Source organism: Eurosta solidaginis, chromosome 3, assembly GCF_040869045.1.
Source record: "Eurosta solidaginis isolate ZX-2024a chromosome 3, ASM4086904v1, whole genome shotgun sequence".
NCBI classification, from domain to species: Eukaryota; Metazoa; Arthropoda; class Insecta; order Diptera; family Tephritidae; genus Eurosta; species Eurosta solidaginis.
In genome coordinates, this window is record NC_090321.1 from 7,829,484 (window position 1) to 7,843,254 (window position 13,771).

The window sequence follows — 13,771 nt, forward strand, 5'->3', positions numbered from 1 at the left end:
CGTAATGAAATTGTATGCACACATTTTCCTTATAGCAGAAAATATTTCTAGTAAAAATGGATGGGATCGGTTAAATACCACGGCAACTAAGATAAAAAACAAGTTTAAAAGGGTCGTAGACTAGCCACCGTGGTGTAATGGTAGCGTGCTCCGCCTATCACACCGTATGCCCTGGGTTCGCACCCCGGGCAAAACAACATCAAAATTTTAGAAATAAGGTTTTTCAATTAGAAGAAAATTTTTCAAAGCGGGGACGCCCCTCGGCAGTGTTTGGCAAGCGCTCCGGGTGTATTTATGCCATGAAAAGATCTCAGTGAAAACTCATCTGCCTTGCAGATGCCGTTCGGAGTCGGCATAAAACATGTAGGTCCCGTCCGGTCAATTTGTAGGGAAAATCAAGAGCATGACGCAAATTGGAAGAGAAGCTCGGCCTTAGATCTCTTCGGAGGTTATCGCGCCTTACATTTATTTTTTTATTTTTAATTTATCTGAAATGAAATGTACAATTGAAGCTCACGCTGAGTATATAAAGTTCGGTTACACCCGAACTTAGACACCTTTACTTGTTGGAACTAACGCTAGTCATTAAATATGAATTTTATATAAAATCCAAGTCAGCTGTTCCTTCCGGTAACTGACATAAAATGCCCATCAACTCAGTTTTATTAAACCAATTTTAACACAAAAGTTAAAACTAACGGTACTTTTGGTAATCAAGAACTCAATATATATAAGCTTTTCACTATTGTAATGCCTAGAAGCTTCCTGAGAAGCTTGCAAGAATTTGGATTGTACTAAGGTTCAACAAGAAATAAAATACTTTGGTCAAAGCCCATTTAAAGCTCCTTTTTTACTGGCAGCTGTTACAGCAGCTTAAATGTTTTTTATGTATTTTTTAACAGCTTTTTCTGTGCAGAAAGCTTTTTTTGATAACATGCATGCAATATCTCGAAGCTTATTTGATTGACTTTGCAAAGCTCACTAAACATTTCTGTGGCTACATTGACATTCTAGCTTTATAACCGAAACCCATACAAATATCAAACAATATTACATAAAGTGACACGCAACTGGTTGCTTTGGCTCACCTTGACTGAATAACCCACCTGGCCACCTGCTTTTATGCTTAGATGTCGTATTAGGGGAGAAATGTAAACGAAAATTTGTTTTACCAAAGCCAATGGCGGTTAAAAGCCAAAAGGTATAATATTTCTTTACTTGTGTGTGTGAATTCAATTTCGTTTTGTATGTTTTTGAGTTTAATGGACAAATTTTGCAAACAAAATGGATACTTGGAAGAAATTAAAGTAAGAGCTGAAATTGAAGGTAAGCTGCGATAGAAAGGTCATATTCAGGGAAAATTTAGATATGTATTTGCCTTGACAATTTTGTCATTTCATAACAAGTCACGCCAACTATCCCTGCTTAGCGATATGTGACACCGAACGGGAGGATAAGGTGTGATGTAATCTTCTTTCACTTACTTCTACCAATTCAATTCTACCCTTCATATGCTTCCAAGCTGCGGTGTCGACAAAAATATTTTTTTGGACAGAGCTTGTGCGTCCATTCACATAACACAATGTAGGCCTTTGGGATTTTATTCGTTGGACTATTTTTTTCGATGTGTGCCGGAGGCATTAGCTCTCGAAAACTTCAAGGGATGGACGTTAACGCCAGCAATTGTGCGTTCCTATAAAAGAATATTCATCTGCTACAATCGTATTTTCCAGAATTTGGTTAAAGAAGTTGCATTAAGGGGAGTCGCCTGGTCTGAAGCCTTGTTTGGGTTTGATGGGTTCGAAGGGTTCGCCGTTTCCTACTCTGGTGGTGCCACTCATTGTCTTTTGCAAAGCCTTATTACTTGAAGATTTGAAAAGTGATTTTAAATTCAGACATAGCAGTATACAAGCAACCTTTTTTCGCGCTGTCAATGGCATTGGGCAGAGCACACTTTATTGACTGTCTAGAGGCAATCGAGATGACGCAAGTCGTCACTAACAGCTCGGCGATTAGCCCGTCGTTACCTGGAGTTCTTTTTATTATTTAGCATGAATATTGATATTCTCACCTTCATCATTATCGGGTTCGTCTTGTTTCTCGCTTTATAGCAATGAGGAGAAGTGCTTCCTCTCACTCAATAAATAGGAGTCTGGAGCCCCACCGGATGGATTGATGGAAATCTTTTTAAGTCTTCTTTGGAATTTTCAGTTTGTGCCAACTAGTTGAATGTCAATAAGGTTTATAAATAAGCTCGGTTCTACGACTATGTCAGCGTCATCATTAATTGACGCTTTACAGCCTAAGCAATATTGGCCGTTTCGTAACAAGTCACGCCGGTTTCGCGATAACTGACGCTAATTTGGAGCGCTAAAGAAGGCCAAGTCCTCCTCCATCTTCGTCTTTCAACTCAATGGAAGTCTCCTCTTTCCTCACCTTCCTAACTACGGTGTCGACTGAAGTACATTCTTTGCCGAAGCGTTTTTGTCCATTAGCATAACATGACCTAGCCAGTGAAGTTTTTGGGTTTTTTATGCACTGTATGATCATCATATCTGCGTCTCATACAGTCCATAATTACACCGCTTTAAATACTTGCCCTCGGCATCTTAGACAGGACCATAAACCTTCCGAAGAGCTTTTCTCTCGAACACTCTAAGAGCAATCTCATCCGCTCTTAACACCGTTCATGATTCCGAGCCATACATCAAGACAGTTATGATGAGCGACTTGTAGAGCGTTATCAGATCGCGTCCAAAGTAGCATTTGTTGACAAGAGTTGTTATCTGTATGACTATGACTTTTAAGCTGACATTGTTTTCGCTGGTAATGCTGGTTCCCAAATAGGCGAAATTCTTCACCGACTCGAATTTATATCCGTCAACAATGACGTGTCTGCCAAGGTGCGAATGCGCTCATTCTTTCTTTACCGTATGACCGAATGGTTCTTTATCTAATCTCAAGAAGCCAGCACTCACTATGCCATACTTTTTTAATATTGCACAATACAAAAACTACGCCGTAAAATAAACACAAATTTAATCCACCAACCAAATTGTGGTGGAGAAAATTTACTTACTAAAATAAAAATTTGCACCCCTATTATGAACTCTTTCGATACGCGATAAACGCTTGCAATCTGCTATACCGTATTATGAAATAAATTCTAGCGTGTGAAACCCGATCGTTAGTGTTTATTGTTTATCGTGGTATTGCCATACGATAACTATCGCATCAGCTGTTAAATTTTTTAACTGTTTAAATAGAAGTAAATATAAAATTATTACATAATCCAAAAGAATCCAACTAAAGCCTCATTCCCAACACTCTGTTGCAACACCCTGGGCAAGAAACCTTAAAGTGGCACAAACCTTCAAAATATTTGGGATGAATGACCTATTTTTACGGGCGCGCAAATTGCCTTCTATTCCTGTTAAGACATTTTTTATTAAACTTTTTTTTTTACTTTTAGTATGTTAAGTACTTACACTGTAGAGTTCATTTCAAGAAGATTGGAAGCATCCCTCAATTTTCTTCTTTCAGTGTCCTCTATGCGAGTTTCGTCAATTCGTTCATTTGAGTTTATATAAAAGGTAACAGAGGTTGCATAAAACATTTTATTATTACAGCTTTTAAAAACTTTTGCCACTTTTACGTACAAGACAAATGAATTGTTAGTATTTACGTTTTGTTTTGCTATCTGTTTCGTATAGATTCAAAAAAATTTGTAAACCAAGCTCTGCTGTCATTCGCAATAGTACATCTATCGGCCGTGTGGAAATCGCAATATGAAAGCTGATTTTTTACGATACGCTCGCAAGCGTTTATCGTCTATCGTATGAAAACATAGTAGGGGTGTAAGTCACTTTAAAACGCTGCTGATGCCACTTTCAAAGTTTACATAATTAATATTTTTCAATAAAATATCTTTCCTACCATTAAAAACACCGTAAAAGCTGTTTCATGCCATATTCTCATGCCTCTTTAATCTTAAAAATTTCAGTCACTAATATTTGGTTTGATAAAAAGAAGGTTTCATAACTGTCATTGTATACTTTTCGGCTATCTCGTTAGTCATAAAAAAGTGAAAATCGTTAGTGCACATCATAGTTTGTGATGACTTTGATGTAGTTGCTGCTTGTTGCATAGTCATCCTTTGGCCGACTTTCTTTGTTGTCACCGAGGTCATTTGATCTGCAAGCATGTTAAATTGTGCAAAAATCTAAATATACAAACACACACTCAACTGCAAGCACAAAATTGCTTAGATGTGCACTCAAGCATGTTCGGCCCGTTTATCTGCCTGAGCACTCTTTGAATTGTTGCTGGTTCTGTTCCTGCCATGGCTGACCAATCAGCTTTTTCGGTAATGACAACCTCAAGTGGAAAAACCAGCACTTTGAAACTTGCTACTTTTATTCTTCTACTTTAAATGAGCAACTTGACTTGCGTTACACTGATTAACAAAAAATTTAATACACCCAAGGCCAAATTTTCATGTAAACTTCAAGGTTTGTCCGTTCGATAAAAGCATTGTTTGTGAACAAAAAATTATGTATATAGAGCAGATTAACTTAAAAATCACATGAGAAAACGTTCACTGTATAAAATCTTAAGTTAAGTTTATCTTCCATTGAAAATGGTTTTCATATACGCTACTCACATTCGCCTCACTTTGTGGAACAGTGCTGTATTGAACCAAAGTCATTACACAACCCCATTCACTCTAAAACCATTGCACAGCGAGTTACGAAAGCAAATTGAGTAATCGGGGAAACATGTGATGTAAACAAAAACTAGTATCGAATTTGCAACTGCTTATTTCGCGCCACATGCTTTTCCACTAATTAACGTTCATGCTTATGAATGATGATGGAAGCTTGACGAAATAGCAGTAACATACTTGATATTCTCTCCATTAGGGCGCAAAACATTGTTTGTTTGCAATTCATGATGACTTGATAAACGATGTGAGGTTATATTGAGATATGTACTGTTGACGGCCATTGCGGATTTTCTTGCTTCTAATGCAGCTGTGATAGCTTCGTAGATTCACATTTATGCAGGCCTTGTAGACATATACTTCTGAATACGAATGCGTCGACATGCACATCAAGTTGGTCGAAAAAGGTTGCTACGCTATTTTATATTACGCTGATTTTAGCATGATTTAATATGTTTTACGTTACATAACGTAACATGGCATATCAGGACAAAACATAAGCATATCATAATACAAAATAACATAACATATCATAACATAACATTACATAAGATAACACAACATAGCTATGCATAACATGACATAACAAAACATAACTTAATGTAACCTAACTTAACATACCGTAACATAACATAATATAATGTAATAAATATATAAATGTAAGTCGCGACAACCTCCGAAGAGATTTTAGGCCGAGCTTCTTTTTCAATTTGCGTCGTGGTCCTTTTAATTTTCCTACAAATTGGCGGGACAGGACCTATATGTTTTATGCCGACTGCGAACCGAACTGAAAACGTTTTCATAGCAGAAATACACGCGGAGTGATTGCCAAATCACTGCCGAGGGGCGACCCTGCTTGGGAAAAATTGTTTCTAATTGAAAAAACTTTTTTTCTAAATTTTCGACGTTGCTTTGCCCGGGGCTTGAACCCAGGAGCATTACACTTCAAAAATGCTGTAACTGGTGACATGGCATACAAGAATGCATGATGAAGATGCCCTAATACCTGTTTCACACTTTGGGGTCTACCTCCACCTGGCTGCCCGATCACGGCTTCACTTGATGACAGCAAATGCTTTGTTCGTCATCCTCAGAAGAGCAATAAGTAGAACTACACAGTTTTACGAAGAGGCTTAACAGCAAGCTCATTTCCTCGAAGCATTGAGGAGGCTTCGAAGGACCTGTGCAACCTTCAACGAATATCAGCATAACATAACACAATACAACATAGCATTACATAAGTATACATAGCGTAAGATATAACATAATATCAAATAACATAACTTAAAGTAACGTAAAAAACCATAACATAATAACATAATATAACATTAGATATCATAACGTAACATAAAATAACAAAAATTAGGGTAATCACATCAAGATTTTTAGGTTTTATGCTGTTGTTTTGTTTTGCTAATGTTATGTTATGCAACCATTATAATGTTATGTTATGTTATATTATGTTGGGATATCCTATTTTAGCCACCTTCAGTACTGTACTATGCACGAGGTTTCTGGTGATGAAAACAAATAATTTTTCAGATTCTTATCTCTTTTTCCAGGATTTGCTTAACGCGATTGAAAGGGGGTAGAAATCATTGAGGTTTTTACTACGTCCTTGTAGTTCTGCAGGCCAGCCACTAGGAATGAGAATTCTTATACCCGTTGTAGCAGTGGCAACCCCCGGTCATACCATTATGAAATTGGCATCCCTGCACACGTAGCGAGCGTAATACTTTGAGAAATGTCTTACCCTTGCCCTTACAAGGGAGTTTTGCCACATATGGTAGACTTTCGGGTATACTTTTTCTCAACATGCCACACATGACAGACCAATATTACCAACATTGTAAACTAAATGGCTTGAGAAATATCCACCAGAAAGTTTGACAATACGCATGGTAGTAGAGGCATAAGAATGTCGAATTGGGTGTCTTGATATTGCTAGAACAACATGGGTGTTTTTATCTGATCACGCTGATACAAATGAATACATGCTTTTACATATATTTATGTGTTCATATAAACAGAGTCACACATTACTATTATGCTACGTTATCCAAATACATAAGAATGTGTGAAACGCACGTAAGTTTGTTGTCTTCACGCCTTTGCTTTGCCAATCATTTTAGGTCAACAGCTGTTGACAGCTTGTCATGCTGGTGGCTGCTGAAGATCAAACGTATTTCAGTAATGAATTTCTCTGTCTTGCAGGGTTTGAAATGTCATTGCTTATCATACTTTGACTCTGACACATCTTACCAACTTTACCCCCACATCTACCCACTTTTGTATGCATGCGGTGAAAGTGGGTGGTTGTGGGTCAGTATAAAGGTATCACCCGTACCAATTTTTTTGAAAAAAATAATTATATTTGTAAATCCGTGACCAAAGTTTCACGTTAATATCTCTACTGGAAGTATTTTTGGCCACCAACTCCATATAAGACCGACCAATGTGCAACGTGACCTTACCTAACATGACTTTACTGACATTCTTCAGGTGCATACAGCAAAAGTATTTGTTATTTAATAGCTTTTGTTAAAAGTTTTATTATTTTCCCCTTACTTTGTAAACTAATATCACTCAAGCAACTGTTGCACATAGCATTAGGGACTGACAATTATGCATGTTGTTACACAAACTTTTGAAATTCTTAACAAAAAGTTAGAACGCCCTCCTGTAACATGCAGTGCTTAACGCCAAAGTATAGCTACGCATAAAATTTTTACTACACATTTTACTACGCTGCAATTTACGTTTCCTTGCAGCTTTTTCTATTTCGCGCAATAAAATGTTTCATTTGAAATCTGTCAGAACAGTAGATCCCACAAGGATTCAATTTATTAAAAGCTGTTGCAGACAAACTGTGCAACTGAAATAGTGCGTCACCATTAGCTCTGAGTTTCTGTCCGTTCTTTTGCTACGCTTCTAATGATTTTCAATTTGCAACAATATTTTTTTTTTTGCTGCCACCAACACATATTGCTGCTCTCACACCACAACAATCAACTCTTTTGCATTTATGCGTTAAATTTCTTAATGATGTGAAGCTGAGAAGTTGTCATTTTAAGATGAAATTGATTTTTGGTTTTTATTTTTATTGAGTTATGCGCAATAACATCTGTATGTGTGTTTAATTCTCTAATTTATTCTCCTTATTTTAATAAAAAATTTATTAATTTCTGTGGCCTCATGCAATAACCGCTTAAGTCGACTTAAAAAGAATTTGACTTATTATGGTGTTCGCGAATTAAAGCTACATATTTGTATCCAACTAGTATACTTCTAGGTAAACTAATAGAGAATTTATTGGCAAGTGCATAATGGCCGAACTCGAAACTGTACTAACGTAAACTAATTGTAAACATTTATTTTTGTTGCATAATACGTCTATCTCGAAATAAGCGGTTATTGCAAACATATTTTCTGAACAAAGCGGCACATTTTAGTATAAAGTAGAAAGAGCTTAAGTCGTAGTAAGCGATTATTGCAAAATGTAATACTTACAAGGTGGTGCGATAACTAGAATTAGGTTTTTATTGCAAATTTTGTATGTCGCGAATAACGGACTTCGATCGAGATAGGCGGTTATTGCACCCATTGTCCAACACTTGTCAGTTCTTAAGTCCACCTAAGTTTTTTTTAGCACAAACAATAGCACACATCCTTTTTTTCTCTGGATTTGATCTCACAACTTTCCGATCGCAAGCTAGTCACTTTACTTGTCCGCCAAAGGCTCTTCTCTCAGCTTTAAATTGCCGCTATTCGAACATGAAATCTTTAAATTTGTGGCAATTTGATTTCTTTAATGTTAAAGTTACGCATTACTAAATTACATTTAAAGGTGTTCCATTGTTTTTAATTTGGCGAGATCCTTAAATTTCCGAAGAGATGTAAACAGATTTAACAATTGAATTCGCCTAATTTGAAGTGTTTGCGTTTTCGTTTTTCGCGTACCCATCCTGATTATCAAGTTACTGATTTAGAATCTGATATTGATAACCATGAAAATAATCAAATTAGTATCACTGAGTCAGAAGTGGATCACCAAGAAATCGATGAAAGGTTCCTTCTCGCGCTAAAACTCCAAATGAAACGGAATAGTGGTAAAAGTTACGCAAACTCCAAAGGAGTAGTAGCAGGAAGAGTTTTCCACCTTATAAATTACGAATGCCGCAGAAAATGTAAGACTAAAATATCACCTTCTCTCCACAAAAAAGTATTTGATAGCGCACTTTGTTCTCACAATGAACGAGTTGTATTTATTGGAACCCTTGTAAATATTAATGGAAAAAATTGTATGTCAAAAAGTTTTTAAAAAGCGCTGTTAAAAAATCGATAGTCCAAACTCAAGTTTTCTTGATAGACGTGGCTCCGCAGCTGGATGAAACATGCTCTCTAAAGGTAGAATAAGCAAGATTAAAGAACACACTAACAGCTTTTCAAGCTATGAGAGGCACTACACAAGGAGAGGCCTACGCTGCAAATACTTTCAATCCAAGTTATCGCTTTCGAAAATGTATGCACTATTTTGTGACAAATATCCATCCCAAGCCACTGCTCGTGTTTCATATTGGAAGGCTTTTAAATGTATAGAATTTATTATATTTATTCTTAACTAAGTACGTTAATTTTTAGCAAAGAAAATTAAACTAGATACTTGTCAAATATGTGATAAATTGGAGGTAAATTGGAAGCAAAACTAGTTGTTGCTAATAAAGGCAACAGTCAAGATCTAGTTCAATTATTGCAGAATGAGCGGTCGGTGCACCAAAAAATAACGGAGTTGGCTGGTAACTCCAAGTGCGTAGATAAAGGAACCACTGGCAAAAGAAGTTTTACCTTCGACCTACAACAATCTTTGCTCCATTCCTGCGCATTTCTTTAAGTTTTTATAAAAGGCAATTGTGGATTTTTAATTTAACGATTGCACAGCAATATCAACATATTGCTACATGTGGCACGTAGGAATATCAGGGCGCGGTGAAAATCAGATCACTTCTTGTCCATTCGAAAATCTTAACAACCTTCAGGGAGTGAATCATGTTGTGTTCCACAGTGATAATTGCGCTCATTTGTGTCCGATATGGCTGCAAATCACATTTCCAATACTATTTGTATTATCGACCACAAGTTTATGGAACAAGGCCACACCCACATGCAGTGCGGCGTAGATCACACGCTTACTGAAAGAAAGAAAAAAAAACACAAATGATACAATACACCATCCCCATGATTGGTATTATCCTGTTGGGTGTGGAGGTACAAGAAACGTTTCTAATGTTATAGAAATGGATACAGTTAATATACTAACATCAAAATATAACTGGAGGCTTAGTAATGAAGATAGTGAAAAATTTCTTTGGAATTGTTAAATGGTTACAATATAAAAAAGCAATTTTGCCAAAAAGATTTGGTGGCCTTTATTAATCTTACTTTAGGCCATCTGATTCACGAACTTTTGATTGAGTACCTGTTTTAAATTTTTTCAAATATGCATTTAAACTTTAAATATCAATTTGCGGCAAACTAGAATATAAGACTTGAGCGGTTATTGCAAAAAAGCACAGATTCGGTTTCCGCGGTTTTAAGCGTTGCGTATACGCCATGGTGTGCTTTGGTAATGGGGCAAGATGATGCATAAGTTTGTAAGCGTAGTGTGATTGGTTTACGCTGAGCGCTGGTATTAAATATCTTTTTATTTGAATTTGCAAATAAATAGCCCGTAGCGCGAATGGTGAGCTGGGTATGGTATCTGTCACACGAAAGCAGTTTCCTATGAAAATTTCGGTAGAGCCCTCGAGTACAAAAGAAAAACCTGTACTCTATAATGAAAAGATAACCCTCATACTTGGGAGATACGTGTATCACGTAGAGAAAGAAGCACCAGCTCCTGCTTAGAAAATAGAAATGCAGTGCTTCAAGCGCGCTATGGGGAAAGTTAGTTTGGCTACAGTAGCCCCTAGCCGATATCTTCAAATTCAAATTTTTTGTAAGTGAGAGATTAAATTCTTCAGAAGAGCTTCCAACTTTGCAATACAGCCATAGGTCCGCGCTAATTCTATCAACGCCTCGTACACCGATAGTGCAATTTTCAGCTACTAAACAAACACTTAATTAGTTAGTTAGTTGCTAGCCGCTCTGCCTTGGAAATCCGAAAGTAAAAGACCTGTGCTTTTTCATACAGTGTAGCAGATGCGCAAGTCCTTTCTGGATTTTACCGAAGGCCACATTCCTCTGTCCACCCACTTAGTTTAGCCAACGTTATTTATATGCGCTCAATAATCACGGAAGCGAACTGGTCCGCTATCAAAATCTCGACATCGTCAGCATCAACTACGCTCTTCAGCCCACTTCTATTTCGTGTTACTAGAATGTCTTCAAAGAAAAGCTTAATGCTGGTAACTTCGTGGTCTGCATATACCGATATGCTTGTTAACTTTTGCTACACCTAGCTCAAGTTAACTAGGGACAAATAGCGTCTTCTTCTAGTAGCAATAAAGACAATAACCTAAGATTTTAGGGTTTTGGAGAGTATAAGCGATGACGATGGTCTTTTGCACTATGTTAATCCGTTACGATTTTGGTTTGAGTGCCATGCCAAGCCAGTGGATTTTAGTGACGTTTTTGATAAGCGTGCCTACAGTGAGAGCTTTCTTAGCTTCAAAATGTGCAGGGATTCTATTCCTTATTTGTTTCTCCACCCTACTAAGGGTGCATACAATTGCATTCGCAATCACTTGTGGCAGTAAGAGTGGACTCTTTCTTCAGCAGTAACTTTCATTTATCAAGAAATTGCCGTATTGTTTGGCTATTACAAAAATAATTAAATTTAAGGCGTGATAACCTCCGAAGAGATTTTAGGCCGAACTTCTCTTCCAATTTGCGTCGTGCTTCTTTTTAATTTTTCCTACAAATTGGCGGGGCGGGGCCTACTTGTTTTATGCCGACTCCGAACGGCATCGGAAAGGCAGATGAGTTTTCACTGAGGGCTTTTCATAGCAGAAATACACTCAGAGTGCTTGCCAAACACCGCCGAGGTGCGACCCCGCTTAAAAAAGTTTCTTCTAATTGAAACCTTATTTCTAAAATTTTGATGTTGCTTTTCCCGGGGTGTGAACCCAGGGCATTCGATGTGGTAGGCGGAACACGCTACCATCACACCACGGTGGACGCCGGTGGTTTGAAACGAAGTATATGACTTTCATGGGTTTGGCTCCGTGCGGTTTGAAGGTTCTTATATTGTATGCATGTCCTACAGACTACCCTTGACTCCTTTAATACTTCCAGCAACAATGCCAAATATAAGGAGAGCTACTATAACTCGCCTTAGAAATTGTTATCTTAAGCTTATATTATTTTATGCACCAACCAGCCCTGATGCTTACTGCAAGGCCGTTTCTGTTATATCTATTACTACCCCAAAGCCATCTGAAAGATAAGCACATTTAAAGACGTGCAAGGACTTTGCTGCTGACATTTCCCAATTAAGAGCACCGCACTAAAATATTTTTTTTTATATGAGTTTTGCCCAGAAAGTTTGAGATCCATCCTGGGTCCTTACTGCCTTTAATCGACATGCGATTTTCCCACCAGGTATTTATTCCTGCAAGGCAAAAGCTTTTTTTCTTGTCTACCGCAGAGCATTTTATTTATTTTTTGTTTGTCATACCACAAAGCAGCCCATGGTAGTTAATCCTTACCCCCAGCGGGTTATGGGGTCAGAATATTCCCGCGGTGGCTATGTCTGTTGGAAGAGGCGACTAGAATACCAGATTCAAGGGGTTGTGTAAGGCAACTTTTTCACGTTGCCAGCGCAATATATAGCTTCTAAAAACCCCAATTGTCAACCACACCCATCCATGGGGAATTATTAACAGCCGAGGCTCTGGCGACCCCGAACTCCTCATGAATCTATGGGAGGACGGGATGACCTAGAAGGTAGCATGTGGTTATAACAAATCGTTTCCGGAACGTACCGGATCTGCATCCGGCGAAGTACCGTCAACTTGATAACACTCCCCAAGACCTTCAAGGAGTGGTTTTATTGCTACAAAAACAATAACAACAATATAGTTAGTCCCTGAGTCAAAGCCATTGCAAGCTCTCGTTATTGAGAGCAGGGGGCTTTTATGCCTTTAGGAAGGGCAGGTTTTTGATCCTCGATATTTCACAGGCGAATCCGAAAAATATCGAAAAACCCTTTTTTTGGAGTTTTACCTTATTTGAGGCGGTTTTATCTTTTCATCCCTCAGCTTATATCGAAAAAAGTAATGCCATTCTTTTGCAAGATTATTATTCGCGAAAAGTTTTCTTCGAATTGTTCCTCCTGGCTTTAGGCGAAGGAAATGCAATTTCGTAAAGCAATGAAAACAAATTTTTGTGAAAATAGTTAAACGCTTAGCCTTATTAGTTAAGGAGCTCCACAGCAAAGCGCACCCTTCATTTTTTGATGTGATTTAACTCCACTTTCTAAAGTCTATGTAATAAACTTTATGAAAAGTAGGTATTTTCGAATATTCCAAAATAAGTTTTGGAGTATCGGTATATCTATTAAGAATGATTTATAGAGTGCTTAAGAAGTATTTTACGAGGACTCCATATCTAAACCTCTTGCACACAAAAAATGTGGTCCAATTTACATTGCGTTGTCCCAGGCCAGAATCACCTACTTCAGTTCGGAATACTTGCAAAAAATCATTAAAAAAATCATTCTAGACCACTTGCAAGCAAAACCAGATAGAGGCCCCTGTATTACATATTAGGCTACAAATATGACAAAAATATTGGTACATATGATCCATTCAGGGACGCTGGAACAATAATATTCTACAAAGAGCTGTTAGTGTGAGCAAAAAATCTATTCGCTGTTAAACCAAACCGCAGTAATTTTAAAAGATTTTGAGCCAAACCGCAATAAATCTACTTTTAAGAACAAAACTTCAAATCTAGCTCTCCGATAAATGTTCGTTCTTTTATAACTACTATAATATCCTATAAGACTATTTGAAAATGTACCTTCAATTGAGACTGGGTACTTGTTAT

General features: G+C 37.4%; 1 protein-coding gene across 2 annotated transcripts in view; it reads right to left on the reverse strand.

Annotated features, from left to right (window-relative positions):
• LOC137243197 (micronuclear linker histone polyprotein) overlaps window positions 1-13,771 on the reverse strand; it is a 553,070-nt gene that overhangs the window by 237,461 nt on the left and 301,838 nt on the right. The window lies entirely within an intron of this gene.